At 46.3% G+C, this 16,762-nt stretch overlaps 1 protein-coding gene and 1 long non-coding RNA gene across 2 annotated transcripts in view; one reads left to right on the top strand and one right to left on the bottom strand.

The window, feature by feature from the left end:
- Positions 1 to 1,063: 1,063 nt before the first annotated feature.
- LOC121864121 lies at positions 1,064 to 16,009 on the bottom strand. The gene is made up of 3 exons (XR_006088555.1): positions 15,786 to 16,009; positions 14,739 to 14,804; positions 1,064 to 1,124 (listed from the first exon to the last, which is right to left on the bottom strand). It is a non-coding gene; the product is annotated as an uncharacterized LOC121864121 (long non-coding RNA).
- LOC121864075 (serine/threonine-protein phosphatase 6 regulatory ankyrin repeat subunit A-like) overlaps positions 5,429 to 16,762 on the top strand; it is a 20,301-nt gene continuing 8,967 nt past the window's right edge. Inside the window, exon 1 of the mRNA XM_042362981.1 lies at positions 5,429 to 5,465. The gene's annotated coding sequence lies outside the window, so the exon portion shown is untranslated. The remainder of the gene's footprint in view (positions 5,466 to 16,762) is intronic.

The following is a 16,762-nucleotide window of genomic DNA, read 5'->3' as shown; positions in this document are numbered from 1 at the left end:
CGCCAAAAATTAGCCAGGATAATGACGTCATCGTGGCTATAAATAGGGATGACGCCCAGCTGACTCTATTATTCCGCCCAAGGTCTTGTTTTTAGGACGCCAATTTGAATAAAGATTATCAGTTATAGAATTTACACCTTAAAACATGTTATCAAGTGTTTGTGTGTGTGTGTGTGTGTGTGTGTGTGTGTGTGTGTGTGTGTGTACAAATGTCTACCACACTTTAATGCTGGTTCGACTTACATGACAAAATGATGACTTATAAACTGCCGAAAACTAATACTTTATGAAGTGATAAACGTCTTGAGTACGATGACTTAACTTCTTGAGTGTGATGTCATGGTAACCTTGAGATTAAGTCATCATTTTCAAGAGGTTGAGTCTCTGTACTCGGGGTGTTACAACTCTGTACTCGGGGTGTTACAACTCTGTACTCAGGGTGTTAAAAGGGTTAAGACATACAGCATATTGCACTCATGGGGTGAAGCTAATGTACTCAAGGGGTAATTCAATGTACTCGAGTGGTAAAAATATCGTTCTCATCACAGCCAATGAAGAATTATATTAACGTTTATAAACAAATCGCATCATATTTTCGTTGGCTTCAAAGAAAACGAAGAAAATTTTAAGCCTAACTAACTTAAAAACTGTTTCCCCGTTAATACACCAATATAGACCTTGTTTACATGACCTTTAGGGTGTGTTAAGGGTTCATCTGATCATTAATTAGTCTTCTGTGAGTTAAGGGTCGCGTACACTCATGCCTTGCTGAGTGTTAAAACCTACGTTACGTTTCAGGGTATTGATATGACGAGGTGAAGTCTTTTAGTGTTTTAGAAGGTGATTTAGCGTTAACCAGTGTTTATATTATCTGTATGATGTCAACAAATGTGGGCTCTTATATGGCGATTTTACTGAATAAATATTTCCCTTTGTGGTGTAAACGATATTCCGGGAGACATTATAACGTCATACGAGAACATTATCTTAAAAACTGCGTCAATATGTATTTAGTTTTGTTTAATATTTACACAGATAAGACTTAAAGGTGACGTTTACGCTAACTCACCTGTTATTGAAGTATCTGAGCTGACTCGGCACTCCGGGGGGACATGGTTCAGCGGCTGAGAAAGAGAACGGATACAATTTAGCATCACAGAAAACGTAACTTTGAAGGAGTCTGTATATTCGAGTGGTGACTACACTAGTTTCCTTCGATCCCCGTCATGGATAGTCTGTTTCAAGAGAAAGTTTAATAAAGAGGTTGTATAAATCTAGTCTCTCTCTGTACTGAAAACAAGTATCTAAATTATATAAATCATCGTATATGTAGGTAGTTAGTACACAAATCACATATACACCACAACCCCATACATACATACATACATACATACATGCCACTGTAGCAATACTGAGCTCAGTTGTGGCACTCGCATGGCTGTCAAGGTCATAGTGCCAAGCAGGTGCCAGTGTATATATACCACTACCACAACTACTACAACTACTACTTCCACCACCACTACTACCACAACGTTTTCATGGGCTCCAACCTCCATTTTGAGTTATGCCTTCTACACATTTTATAATCTAACTATCCTAACAAACACGTAACTACCCCACCGAGTTAGTTAAGCCGTAGATCTATATGGCTGACTACCACTACCACCATTAGTACTATAACCAATACTACCACCACAACTACCACCACCACAGCGAGGGTGGAGGCGGTGAGTGCAATGACCTGTCCTTGGAGATTGGAAATAAACACACACGCACATATTTGCACGTACACGGTGTATGTGTGCATAAAAAACGATCACATCACCTGACACTGAGAACACATACACAGGTAAACATCTCAACACCCCAGTATTTATCTCTACCAAAATATTATGACAGGTAGGCAGGTGAGCAGTGTCTAAGGCAGAAGAAAACTACTTAAACTCAGCCAAATTTTCCATCAGAACTTGTATACATAAATTGTTTGGCATCACCTGAAGAATAGGCCCCCCCCCCCCGCCCCCACAGCTTATTTTACCTGATGATTAAACTATTTTCTGATTAATGTTTATATTTTTTTAAGTTGTATTAGCAATAATAAATATATTTTGTTCTAATTTGGAAATATTTTTGACATTTGGTGAAACATATTGAAAGGTATGGGAGGGAGGGAGGGAGGGTACGAGAGAGGGTAGGAGGGAGGGAGGAATTCAGAATGCCTCCAATGATGATTCAACTCTCCACAAGGGAATCCAACACGCTGCAGCCACGACCATTATGCCACAAAATCAAATGGCGTATATAAGAGAGGAGGGGTGGTGCGGTGAGCCTCCAACAGGTCCACCAGAGTGTTGCACAATATTTATCTTTTTCACACACACAAAACTCAGTGTAACGAGAAGTAAATTATTATACTTCAGTTTCCCCTGACCGGAACAAGGGACAGAGAGAGAACGGTAATGTACTGTATGTGTCTTGGTTCTGTATCAGCGTGTGCTATTAGTGCTATTGGCTATAAGATGTGTCCTACTAGTCACTACAGATGGTTAATAGGCTCCACCTCACAGAAACCCAACACTACCATATAAGACCACCATCTACCATTGACCTTTTCGCCTGACACTATTATTATGGCGCACCGCTGCTATTATTAGTATTATTCCACACCACGCTTGTGAGATCTCTTGGCAAGGTGGTGAGGGGGGGAGGGGGGTGATGGAGGTTAGGTATGAGGGAGGGAGGGAGGTGGGCAGCCTTCCCCTGACAACACCAACTTGGCTCTGGCACCCACAACAAGTTCTCTCAGGTGACATGATTGTACTTCCTCCCAGCAGCTACCACAACTACCATCATCACTACCACAACTACCACCACCACCATCATCAACACCACCACAACTACCACCATCACCACCACCACCACAATCACCACACCTACCACCATCACCACAACTACCATCATCACTACCACAACTACCACCACCATCATCAACACCACCACAACTACCACCATCACCACCACCACCACCACACACCACACCACCACACCACCACCACACATCACACCACTACCACCACCATCATCAACACCACCACAACTACCACCATCACCACCACCACAATCACCACACCTACCACCATCACCACCATCACACAACTCACCACCACCACCACAATCACACACCTACCACCATCTGTCACCACATCAACACCACCACAACTACCACCATCACCACCACCACCACAATCACCACACCTACCACCATCACCACCTACCATCATCATACCACAACTACCACACATCTCTACCTCACCACCACCACACTACCACACTACCACCATTGCCACCACACTACCACCATCACACACACACACACACACCACAACCACTACCACAACTAGCCAGGCAGCAGCAAGCAACCACGTCAGGCAGCAGCAGCAACCACGTCACCAGGCAGCAGCAAGCAACCACGTCACCAGCCAGCAGCAAGCAACCACGTCACCAGCCAGCAGCAAGCAACCACGTCACCAGCCAGCAGCAAGCAACCACGTCACCAGGCAGCAGCAAGCAACCACGTCACCCAGCAGCAAGCAACCACGTCACCAGGCAGCGTAAGCAACCACGTCACCAGGCAGCAGCAAGCAACCACGTCACCAGGCAGCAGCAAGCAACCACGTCACCAGGCAGCAGTAATCAACCACGTCAGGCAGCAGTCACCAGTAAGGCAGCAGTACCAGCCGTCACCAGGCAGCAGTAAGCAACCACGTCACCAGGCAGCGGTCACACCAGGCAGCAGCAAGCAACCAACAGGCAGCAGTAATCAACCACGTCACCAGGCAGCAGTAATCAACCACGTCACCAGGCAGGCAGTGCAGCAACCACGTCACCAGCAGGCAACCACGTCACCAGCAGCAACAGTAACCACGTCACCAGGCAGCAGCAAGCAACCACGTCACCAGGCAGGCAGCAAGCAACCACGTCACCAGGCGGCAGCAAGCAACCCGTCACCAGGCAGCAGTAGCAAACCACGTCACCAGGCAGCAGCAAGCAACCACGTCACCAGGCGGCCACGTCACCAGGCAAGCAACCACGTAAGCCAGCAGCAAGCAGCCACGTCACCAGGCAGCAGTAAGCAACCACGTCACCAGGCAGCAACCACGTCACCAGGCAGCAGCAAGCAACCACGTCACCAGGCAGCACGTCACCACTATATATTCCGGTAAAGTCAGTCACCAACCGGCATAATATTTACTTTCAGCTGTAACAATATGCTTCCTGGTGCCGGCGACCTGTGTGCGCGGCTGTGTGTGTGTGTGTACTCGGCTGTGTGTGTTTCTGTACGTGGCTGTGTATGTGTGCGTGTACTCGGCTGTGTGTGTTTCTGTACGTGGCCATACTTAACAACTATCACGTCCACTACAACAGACACCCCTCTCGATAGCCACACACACACATACACGCGCGCATTGATCTCTTTTTCCGACATTAACGCAAGGCAAGGTAGAGGTGAGCGTGAGGAGATGGAGGTGGGCGTGAGGAGAGGGAGGTGGGCGTGAGGAGAGGGAGGTGGGCGTGAGGAGAGGGAGGTGGGCGTGAGGAGAGGGAGGTGAACGTGAGGAGAGAGAGAGTACCACTAGAGGGAGGAAAAGTGATGGACGTCACCGGAAGATGTCTCGTGATCTTCAAAGAAACATCAAAAAATTGCGCAAAAAATTACCTACAAAGTTGTCTAGACTCGGTGCTGAGGGTGCCAGACGCATGACTGTGGTGGCACTGTCGCTCACATCTGCAGTACGACATTTGAGCCCCCCCTCTCCCCCACCCCACCATCTACCGTGTTGACTTCCAGGGCGTCTTGTGTCGTAAACCTGACTACATTAGACCCCATAGACACGATCAGCTCAGTTTAGGTGATGGTGATGACTGTGGTGGTGGTGGTGATGACTGTGGTGGTGATGACTGTGGTGATGACTGTGGTGGTGGTGGTGGTGATGACTGTGGTGGTGATGACCGTGGTGGTGATGACTGTGGTGGTGGTGATGACTGTGGTGATGATGATCGTGGTGGTGATGACTGTGGTGGTGGTGGTGGTGATGACTGTGGTGATGATGACTGTGGTGGTGGTGGTGATGATTGTGGTGGTGATGACTGTGGTGGTGATGACTGTGGTGGTGGTGGTGGTGATGACTGTGGTGGTGGTGATGACTGTAGGGAGGTGGACGGTGAGGGAGGTAGGGAGATAAGGAGGCTGACAGTAAGGTAAGTAGGGAGGAGTAGTCAAGAGACAGTAATGAGAGGTGATCAGGGGAGGGAGATGACAGCACCGTGCCAAAGTCGACAGACTTCTTCTCTCTCTCTTCTCTCTCTCTCTCTCTCACACCCCCCTATTACTCTCTCCTCCACAATAACTCCTCACGCGCTAGCTTCTCCCCAACACTGCCCTGCGACACACACACGGACTGGGGGTAAGTTGTTGATGTCCACTATTTTGGTTGGGGAGGAGGGCCAGGGTCGCCAACCCTCAAAATGACTTGACTGAATGGTATTATGACGTAATTCCATGACTAATCAATCATTCAATCAATCAACTGTGAGATTCGACTGATCATCTATGTGCCCCAGTCTTAATAAGTCACGACCCAGCCTAGCTTACCTAACCTTAGCCTAGCTCTAACCTAACTCAACTCCAGCCCAGCCTGGCCCAACCTAACCTAGCTTCAACCCAACCCAGCCTAACCTAACCATGTTATTGGGGTCCAGCTCTAATATGTTGTTGTCGAGCTATTAACACCAGTCGGTCGTGTTAATAAACTTAACTAACACGTATATTTAAACCACATGAGTCACTTATATACATGTGCATGCCTACCAGGTGTGGTGGGGTGTGGGAGAGTGTGTGGGGGGTGGGGTGTAGGGGATGTGGGTGTGGGGGTGAGGGGATGGCTGTGGGGGGTGAGGGGATGTGTGTGTGGAGGATGTGGGGTGTGGGAGGAGGATGTGGAGGGATGTGGGGGGAGGGGATGGGTGGTGGAGGTGTGGGGGTGGTGTGGGGCGGAGGAAGGACCCGGGAACCCCTACCACACACACAGGTGGGACTCAAGTAAAGATAAAAACACGAGGTAATTATCTTGATACAAATACTATAGGCCACAACAAAGAGGTTTTAACAGTTAACTGAGGCAACACAGTCATAGAGCCACACTTATATAACGCCCGGTCACCTGGAGGTAGAGGTCACTGGGGTCTCACAAGAAGGTCATGGAAGAGGTCACTGGGGTCTCACTAGGAGGTAGAGGTCATGGAAGAGGTCACTGGGGTCTCTCACAAGGAGGTCATGGAAGAGGTCACTGGGGTCTCACTAGGAGGTAGAGGTCATGGAAGAGGTCACTGGGGTCTCTGACAAGGGGTCATGGAAGAGGTCACTGGGGTCCACTAGGAGAAGTCATGGTAGACGATATATGGTCAGGTCCCACAAGGATCTGTTAAAGGCAGTACGCGTGGAGGAGGGTGAGGAGGAGGAGGAGGAAGATCACGCGCTGGGGGAGGGAGGAGGGTTGATATATGGCTAACAGAGGGAAACGAGATGCCCTGGGAGGAGGGAGGGAGGGAGGGGAGAGGAAGGGAAGGTTGAAGAGGAGGGAGGGAGGGAGGGGAGAGGAAGGGAAGGTTGAAGAGGGTGGGAGGGGAGGGAGGAAGGGAAGGTTAAGAAGGGAGGGAGGGGAGAGGAAGGAAGGAAGAGGGTGGGAGGGAGGGGAGGAGGAAGGAAGAATCAGTTAAAAACCATCGTAAATACACTACACAACAACGTGTGTCAAGGAATAGTCCGAGAAGACCGACAACTCGCCAACTGCACTGGCTAACCATTACCCCGGAACACGATCAGCAAATCGATTAACATCGAGGTTCCCAATTCCACTGCTGGTAGACAGAGGCAAATGGCGTAAAAAACCTGCCCATAGCTTCACCCTGCCCGGTGATCGAACCTGTGTCACTGCCTGGGAGGCGAGGATGCTGACCATTGCACCACAGGTCGCCACACATACATACATAACGAAAGAAGAGAACCAGGGAAAACACAAACGTCTTGACTAACAGGTTTCATTAATCACCAATGTTTCGTAAAATCATTTACCATCAGAGCTTACTGTATAGAGAACAACCAAAAGGTTTTAACACATTACAGGTCATACACAATAAAAACGGAACATTATTCTAAAATTGACCTTCCGCAAAACTTTAAAAGAGCAATATAAGTTAAAACCAATAAACATGACAGGAGACCTACGTACACAACTAAAATATACAGGAGGTATTACCTTAATTTAGACGAGCCTAGTGTGAAAAAACACAACAATTCACAGGAAGCCATAACACAAATGGATGGCTTTACTTAAAGTTTCCATATCGAGGAGGCCCGTCTCACAGTTGGTCCTGCCAACAACTGTGGAAACGGGTGAGATGTTGGTGGGCGTGGTTACGAATAAGCTGAATTTGGTGGTTGGGTAATTAACTGGGCCGTTCAGGCCGTGCTCATTAAGCGAGTTATCAAATGTCTTTTAGTTTTACCTATATATGCTGCCCTACAGCTAACACGTAAATTGACAAACAACTTACGGGTGTGTGGGTGGTGTAGTGCCTTTAGTTTCAAAGAATTTTTAATTGAACTCTGGGCTTTGAAGACTAGTCTAAGAGAAATTTGTGGATAAAATTCATTGAGGAGCTTCTTAAGTTTGTTTGTAAGGGTGAAAATGGGTTACTGTGTGCAGGATGGTGACATAGATAGAATATTTAGGGACGGTGAGGCGCTGTGGGACCAAAACCCTATGAAGTGTTTTGCCTCTATAAGCGTCTGTAAGTTCTTAGGAAACCATTGTTAAAGAGTACAGTAGTTCCTTTATGAGAACATAAGAACATAAGGAGTCTGCAATAGGCCGGTTGGCCTGTATGGCAGCTCCTGTCGAGTTACTACCACTCTATCATCCATGAATCATCCAGCCTCCTTTTAAAACTTTCCAGAGTTCCAGCACTTACTACAAAGTTGCTAAGCTTTTCACCTCGTCCACCGCCCTATTTAGGAACCAGTTCCTTCCTATCTCCTCCTAAACCCTAAACATCAACGAATCCGTTGCTCCGAGTCCAATCCTGCTCGGATATTATAAGAACTTTATCTATATCCCTTTATTGATTCCTTTCACCCTCAAATACTTCTATCATATCTCCCTGCACTCTTCGTCTTTCTAGGGATGCAAGTTAAGTTTCTTTAACCTATCCTGATATGGAAGGTTTCTAAGTCGGAATCATTTTTGTCATTCTTCGCTGCACCGACTCTAGTGAATTTATATCCATTCTATAATAGGGGCACCAGAACTGAACCGCGACACGACTTTTATCTTTGATTGTGCCTTTGGTAGCCCGTACAGGATACCTGGTTTGGACCCGCTAACGAAGGAGGTCATTTATGATATTCTTGTTTTAAGTTAATCTTGACCTCATACTTAAGAATTACCTTGAATAAGTCGTCTAGGATGGGGGCCAATTTAGTGCGGTCGTTAAGTATATTCAATATTTTCTGAATGTATAACGTTTTATTAGTCAAGATGTTTGTGTTTTCCTGGTACACCTCTTCGTTATAAAACTACGCTTTCCACGTAACAAGTCCATTACTGAAGTTACTTAATACATACTGGGCCATCATGAACAGTAATAAACAATAAGTCATCTTAGTCGATTAAACCAAAAGTATCTCGGAGCACCGGCTGATTAGACACCACAGCTTATTTTACTTGAAGATTAACCATCCTAACGCTAACCTAACCTAATACTAATCTAGCTTAACCTAATTAAGCAACCTAACCTAATTCCCTAACCCCTTCTAACCCCAGGAGGCGTTAGGGTGGTTAATCTTCAGGTGAAATAAACCGGCACAGGTGAGAGAGAGAATCCCGTCGTGTGTGTGTGTGTGTGAGGAAGACACGTGTAAGACGCTCCCCAAGCCCTTAATGACAAACAATGGTGAGAAATGGTTGGATTTGAGGCACAGGGAGTGTGTGAGGTGGGTTATGGGGGTGGGGTGGGTTATGGGGGTGGGGTGGGTTATAATGGGTGGTGGGGTGGGTTATTAGTTGTGGGATGGTGTGATTAATAGGGGCATGGGTCACGAGGGGTGGGGTGGGTTATTGGGTGGGGACGATAGTTTCATAAAATAACCCTACACATTTAGGTTAGGTGTAAGATAAGGAGTGAAGATGAGGTGAGGGTGAGGAAAGAGGTAAGGTAAGGGCCAGAAGAGGGGTGAGGTGGGTGAGATGCTTGGGATACCCCCCACTCATGATACACGAGGGGGGTGGGTTAAGGCCCTGGGCGCTTTTGAGTAGCTGGAAAGGTTATTTTTATCTTTATGGCCTTTAGGGAGTTTTAATGGTGGGGAATTATTCTGGCGTCGAGTTTATTATATTTTCTAAAAGGTATTTCTGTTTTGATGTTGTTTGTTATTATCCCAACTCATCCTAACCTAACCTAATCCACACCACCATCACCAACACTACACCACCACACCACACCACCACCACCACACCACCACCCTCAACACGCCCTCAGTCACACTTCAACGTAAGCTCCTTCTTCACCTGTACAAGATAATTAACAGCGAACAAAATACCTGTAGATGAGAGTACTGTACAGGTATTACTGGTGGAGAGAGAGAGAGAGAGATTGGTGCTGTGCCAACATAAGCTCAGTGCTGGCTGGTGACACACGCGACCACATCTTGCTGGTGATGGTGAGGTGGGACCACACCTGCTGACCACATCTGCTGATCGCACCTTCTGATCATACTTAATGACCACGCCTACTGACCACAAATACTGATCATGCCTGCTGACCATACCTGACCATACCTGCAGACCACACCTAATGATCATACCTGCTGACCACACCTAATGATCATACCCGCTGACCACACCTGCTGACCACACCTGCTGACCCCACCTGCTGATCACACACTTAACACCACTACAGCTACCTTTCTATTGTTAAATGAAGGGAGGAAGGTGAAGATGAGGGGAGAGGGGTACAAGAGGTGAGGGGTGAAGGTGAGGGGAGAGGGGTGAAGGTGAGGGGAGAGGGGCTGGACGCTGTGCAACACACCCAGGTGGTTACCTCATCAAGGCAGCTGGTGCCAAGTTCTCAGGTGGTACACACTGCAGGTGATGCTCTCTCTCTCTCTCTCTCTCTCTCTCTCTCTCTCTCTCTCTCTCGTGTTCACACCAGTTAATGCCTTAAGGTAATTTAATATAAGATTATTTTATCCGTAAATTATGAATTTATATGTAATTGTGAGAGAGAGAGAGAGAGAGCCAGGAAGTGAATGCACCAGACACACTGTCATGTGATGCCATGGGTCTGTGGGCTCTGCCAAGTTACCCTGGGGGGGGGGAGGAGAGAAGGAAGGTAAGGGAAAGGGCAGAAGGAAGGGTAATTAATAGGAGGGAAGAAGGAAAGAGAGATAGACAGATAAAGAGTATTAAGTCATTACAGAGAGAGAGAACAACATCCTCCACCAACAACTAATCATTAACATTACATCAACACAGGTGAACACGACCCGGCTCAGGTGTCACTCACAACCCCGATATAGTGATGACTGTGTGTCGCTCCCCCGGGTAACAAGGGCTCCTGTTTGGGGGTTTATTATGACACCTGTTGAAGGTATTAGGGGGGGGGGGTCAGATGGGGCCCAGTTCTAATAGACCCCAATCCGGATGACCTGAAGATTTGTTCTCACTCTATCTTACAGGAGGAGGAGGTCAAGGTAGCACGTACACACACACACACACACTTGGCTAACAGACACACCGTCAGCCTGGTGGTCTAACTATACTAGTTACGTTACGCTGTAGGTATCACATCACAGCCACTAACTTCCAACTTGAAGAATTTCGTGTAGTTTCGTCTCACAGAGTCCTTGTGGGGGGGGGGAGGGGGGGCCTGCCTGTTCGGTGGGTTATGATGGATTTTGACTAAATTTAGCGTGTGGATATTGTCATGGCGGTATCCGAGACGTATTCGATAATCCGGACGAAATGTGAGGAGGATAGTCCGGATTAACCAAAAGTCCGGACTATCCGAAATAAAAATAAGCATATACAGTATAATACTCCCACCAAATCCAAAACACTATACCTGTACAGTACTAAATTATCGACACTGCACTCTACTGCCATCACTTCCCCATCTGTAAAGTTAGGTACTGGTACCCATTTAAACCTGCGTAGACTGTGAGGTCCCCGAGATCGAACCAAATTCCCAAGAGACAAGACACTGGCGTGTGTGCGTTGTGGCGCCGGGAGGGGAGGCTGCCATGTGCTGCTGAGCCTTTATTGCCTCTCTAATGGTTTAAAGGTGCTTCCTGCCTCCTGGGGTGGGTTATAGGGGACACTGTGAACGACCCACCCTGCTTTTAACCCAACATACCTCCCAGGGGTGGGTTCTGGGTCCTCCAGGCAACAGTAACAACAACAACAACAACAACAACAACAACAATAATAATAGTAACACTGTCTTCACACAACTAAGACACACGTAGCTTCCGTATTTTTCCCGTCACTCATAAACACGCACAGGTTACCCTCTAGGTGGCAGGGTAGAGTGACGCAGGGAAACTCACAACTGCAGTTCCCGACAGATTCCTGACGTGTTTCTCCCTCCTCCTTCGTGTGAGGAGGAGACCAGCTGTGTGATGCACTGTGAGGGTGAGGTAGGGGGTGGTGGGGGGCAGTTCTTGTGTCTCACACTTCCTTCGCTTCTCTATATGTGTAATTGTGCACATGGGTAGTGGTGCACACGTTTAAAAGTGCACATGAGCAGTGGTGCACTATGATGGTGCCACCCACTACTGAGTTAAGAGTGTCCATGGCGCCACAACTGACGTGTGAGTCAGGTGGAGTCGACTCATAAGGCTGACTCATAATCAGGAAGCGGGCAGGGGGTCTTAGTGCGTATGTGCTTATACAGATATTGTCACGAGAATATAACAAACTGTGGAATAGAACTAAGACCATTATAGTTCACCATATTTGTACCAACTGTAGCTACTGCGTCAATGTGCTATACTCTTAAGACCATAATCCCTTAAGTAGTTAGTATGATAACAAACACTGTACTACGTCTGGGAGGAGAGCGGTGACGTGTTGACTCAAGGTAACTCCCCAGCCATTACCAACCGGAAGGTAAACACGACGCAGTCACTCTTTTTCTCCCTGACGTCACACACTGAGCCTCGTGGGGACTGTCACACACTGAGCCTCGTGGGGACTGTCACACACTAGTATACACCTGGCCGGTAAAGAGTCGGTACAGGACAACCTCAGAAATAAAACAAAATATTAATTCCTTCATGTTTCAATAGAATTTGACCACCTACCTCGGTATCAACAATTTTCATCACACACAGTAGGCAGGGCTTTGAAGTCGAGGGTAATTGTCGGGTGAAAACATTAACTTTTTTTTATCAAACCTAACCTGACGTGACCTGACCTGACCTGACTTAACTTCACCGAACATTATTTTTACCGAATGCACTACATTAATTTGTGTAAACGTTTTCACCATCACTCTTACGAAACTAAGGCGGTGTAGCAACAACTGAGAACATTATTATTATTATTATTATTATTAGTAGTAGTAGTAGTAGTATCGTTATTATAATCAATAAGGAAGAGTAACTACCTCTCCTAAGAATGATTAGGCCACACTTAACATCTGCAAGAATGATAAAGTAATCATCCCTGTCTGTTGGTTTAGCATCTATTTCCTTCTGCCTGTCTGTTAGTTTGTTTAATAAGCGTCTAAGAACAAGGTAGAAACAGTGAAGGAATACCCGGTAAGAGCGAAGGAGGAGGAGGAAGATTGTGGACAAGGATAATGAAGGATAAGGAGAGTGATGGAGGAGAAGAAGGATGAAAGGGAAGGGGGAGAATCTTCAGGTGATCCGACATCTGTCTTAAATAATTTATTAATCTATGTAACTGTGTAAACCTTCCAAACACTACCACCGCCACACACGACCTTCACCAGTCACAAAAGCATCCAAACATCTGCTTCAAGACATTCACGTGTAATCTACTTCGTGGTTGTAACTCTTCTAAAACACCATGTGCTCCCCCTGCACACCAACCCCTGCGGTGATAACAGCGCCTCGGGAGTAATAAAAATATGAGACGTTTTCTCAACTTGATATGAGCGAAGATAAATTTCCGGATGAGGAGAGGAGGGAGGGGCCGAGTGTATGTCTGGTATATTTATAAATGTTTTTCCTTATAAAATATAACTATTTAGTTATAAATCACAGTTTATAATAAGCAGTAAGTGTATATTGCCATTGGTCTGGATGAAAGAGATCCCGCAGTGATTAGTCGTATTTTGGTGATAGTTATTGACTTTAGTATATTTAAATTCACTGTTTACTGAGTCTGATCTTGAACTTAACGCAGGTTTAGCTGGTGTCGTGGGAGCCTCTTAAGCTTATCGTGGCTTTAGAGAGAAATATTAAAATACTGTGTGAGGGTAAATATAGTTTGTTGTGTAATTGGTGATTCGTGAGTTTGACGAATGGAACTGACTAGTTGTTGAATTGGTTGGAGTAATTGAATTAGTGAATGTTAAAATTAAGAGTGTTAACATTTGTACTTTAGTGGCACACACACACACACACACACACACACACACACACACACACACACACACACACACACACACACACACACACACCAACCTTCCCTCTAGTGGTATTTCCGGGTTCAAGTTGCCGCCTTGAAGAATGTTGTTAATTCCTAGTTATATAACATAACTCAGCCATAATGAGGGAATGTAGACTGGGTATAAAGTGCATAAGTATACGGGTTATATTATTAAGTGTGTGAAGGCGGAGGAATCATAGTATAAACCTTTTCAATAGATACCCTACTGCTTGTAACACTGTGTAGGAAAAACACTGTAACACTAAGCGAAGGAAAAACTCTTACTGTAACACTAAGCGAAGGAAAACACACACAGTAACACACAGTAACACTATGCGGATGACCAAACAGACCATGCGAGTAGGCGGGCGAGAGGTGACACCATGTTGGCTAGATTAGGTTTTGGCAATGGCACAAACTTTTCTTCCTCTTCCACCTCCTCCTCCTCTTACTACTCTTCCACCTGCTCCTCCTCCTCCTCCTCTTACTCCTCTTCCACCTGCTCCTCCTCCTCCTCTTCCACCTGCTCCTCCTCCTCCTCTTCATCCTCCTCCTCCTCACCACTGTATCGTAACTAAGATCCTAATTAATGTGATGAAGGAAGAATAATAATGACCGTAGATGATAAAGAGTAATTAGAGAAAACAGTGAATAGGAGAGAGAGAGAGAGAGAGAGAGAGAGAGAGAGAGAGAGAGAGAGAGAGAGAGAGAGAGAGAGAGAGAGAGAGAGAGAGAGAGAGTCTATTTGTTGTAAAGAAAACCAAACTTTTTTTTTGTTAATGTGACAATGACAATAGTTAGTTAGTACTAGTACGTGTGTGTGTGTGTGTGTGTGTGTGTGTGTGTGTGTGAGGGTTGTATGTGTATGTGTGGATTTCCCTGTACGTTTTTATTATAATTATGCTTTTATGTATGGTGCGTGTATACATGTGTGCGGGAGCCCCTTTAGGTACACACACAAAAACACACACACACACACACACACAAGTAGGACACATTTACCTGAGTGTACTTGCGGGCTGTCCAACTCACTAACGCTTGTAGACACATGCAGAGCGAGAGCATCACCTGGAGTTAAGGAACCAGTGTCAGCGCTATCAGGGTTGTGTTATGGCTCTCTACGGGGATCAGGAGCTGTGTTGCCTAAATCATGTCAGAATTTTGATGAGAATGTTTTCTAAATATGGCTGCTGGAGTTGTTATTGGACCTTGTAACTGGTTTGGTTAGGTTAGGTTAGGTTAGGTTAGGTTAGGTTAAGGTTAGGTTAGGTTAAGGTTAGATTAGGTTAGGTTAGGTTAGGTTAGGTTAGGTTTGACTAGTAAGGTAAAGAGATGTTAGGTTAAGGTTAGGTTAGGAACACGAGGAACAGAACAGAGTTAAAACATATGGCACAGCTGACCATAACCTCAGGTGGCTACACTTGGCCAGACACCTTACTGTTTATCATTGTTTATGTACCTGCAGTGTCTAGGTAAATTGTTTATAAGACATGTATGACGATTTTATTGAATTATCTATCTATCTATCTATCTCTCAACGGAACATAATGTAATAAAAAATGCTTAGAAGGAATAAGATAATACTAAGAAACTATAACTAAGATAACACAGGAATTGAGAAAGTTAAGATAACAGGAAGGAAATATTATGATTATTTACTGTTTCCCTAAGACAATACACTGTACTCGTCCGTGTTCATTTCCTCAACCGTAAAGTAAGGTACCAAACCACAGCTGGGTGGGATGTGGATACCCTGGGAGCGAACCAGCGAGCTTTAGGGGCGAGTGTTGTATCCACTCCGCCACACACCACAGACACTGATACATACATGAATACTCACACAGACAGACACACACACTAAAGACGTGTAAGGTTCCAGAATGTTTCCCCACCATCTATTTACTAAACAAAAGTTTGCAGACAGTAATTGACTTTTGTGTTTGAACAAAAACACTGTAAGGTATACTAACACACACACACACACACTGCCTGTAACTACTAACACAGGTAACACGCGACTCGGCTCAGGTCTCTTTGACCTGTACTGACCTGGCTGGGGCAGCGAGGGGCCACGCCCCCGCCCAGGGGCTCTCACGGAGTCCTGCCTCCCTGGGTCGGGCGCACCACCAACACGTCGTAACAAAAGTTCGTAAATAAAAGTTCGGAAAATATCGAATTCGTCGGAGAGTTTGGGAAGGTTCGTTGGGGCTCAGCAGTGGGACACGCACGGTAACACACGGGCACACACACACACACTGCCGCGCCCTGCCCTGTCCTGCCCCACGCCTCCCGTCGCCAGATAGCCACGCCTTCCCCGCGCCACACAGCCACGCCTCCCGTCGCCAGATAGCCACGCCTTCCCCGCACCACACAGCCACGCCTCCTGTCGTCAGCTAGCCACGCCCTCTCGGCGCCACCCAGCCACAACATTATAATGACTCAAGAGAACATTATGATGACGTCACAGAACATTATTATGACGTCACAGAACTACACAACACCCATCCCTCAGCCTCCAACACCCTTCATCACCCTTCATCACCCTTCATCACCCTTCAAGACCCCTCCAACACCCTTCATCACCCTCCACACCCTTCATCACACCCTTCATCACCCTCAACACCTCTTCATCACCTTCATCACCCTCCAACACCCTTCAACACCCTTCATCACCCTTCAAGACCCTCCAACACCTTCATCACCTCCAACACCCTTCATCACCCTTCAAGACCCCTCCAACACCCTTCATCACCCTCCAACACCCTTCAACACCCTTCATCACCCTTCAAGACCCCTCCAACACCCTTCATCACCCTCCAACACCCTCCATTAGCCTCCCTCATCCTCAGTAACATATCAATCTCTAAGGACTGATTAAGACTGCACGTTATCAGGTTCGGAGTTAAAGGTTATCTTGTGCTTTTAATTATTACCTGAGATACGTGTTAATTATTACCTGAGATCCATGTTAATTATTACCTGAGATACGTGTTAATTATCACCTGAGATACATGTTAATTATCACC

The sequence above is a fragment of the Homarus americanus genome, unplaced genomic scaffold (assembly GCF_018991925.1).
Source record: "Homarus americanus isolate GMGI-L3 unplaced genomic scaffold, GMGI_Hamer_2.0 scaffold53277, whole genome shotgun sequence".
Classification (NCBI taxonomy): Eukaryota; Metazoa; Arthropoda; class Malacostraca; order Decapoda; family Nephropidae; genus Homarus; species Homarus americanus.
Note: the sequence above shows the minus strand (reverse complement) of the source record. Positions and strands in the feature narration are given on the sequence as shown.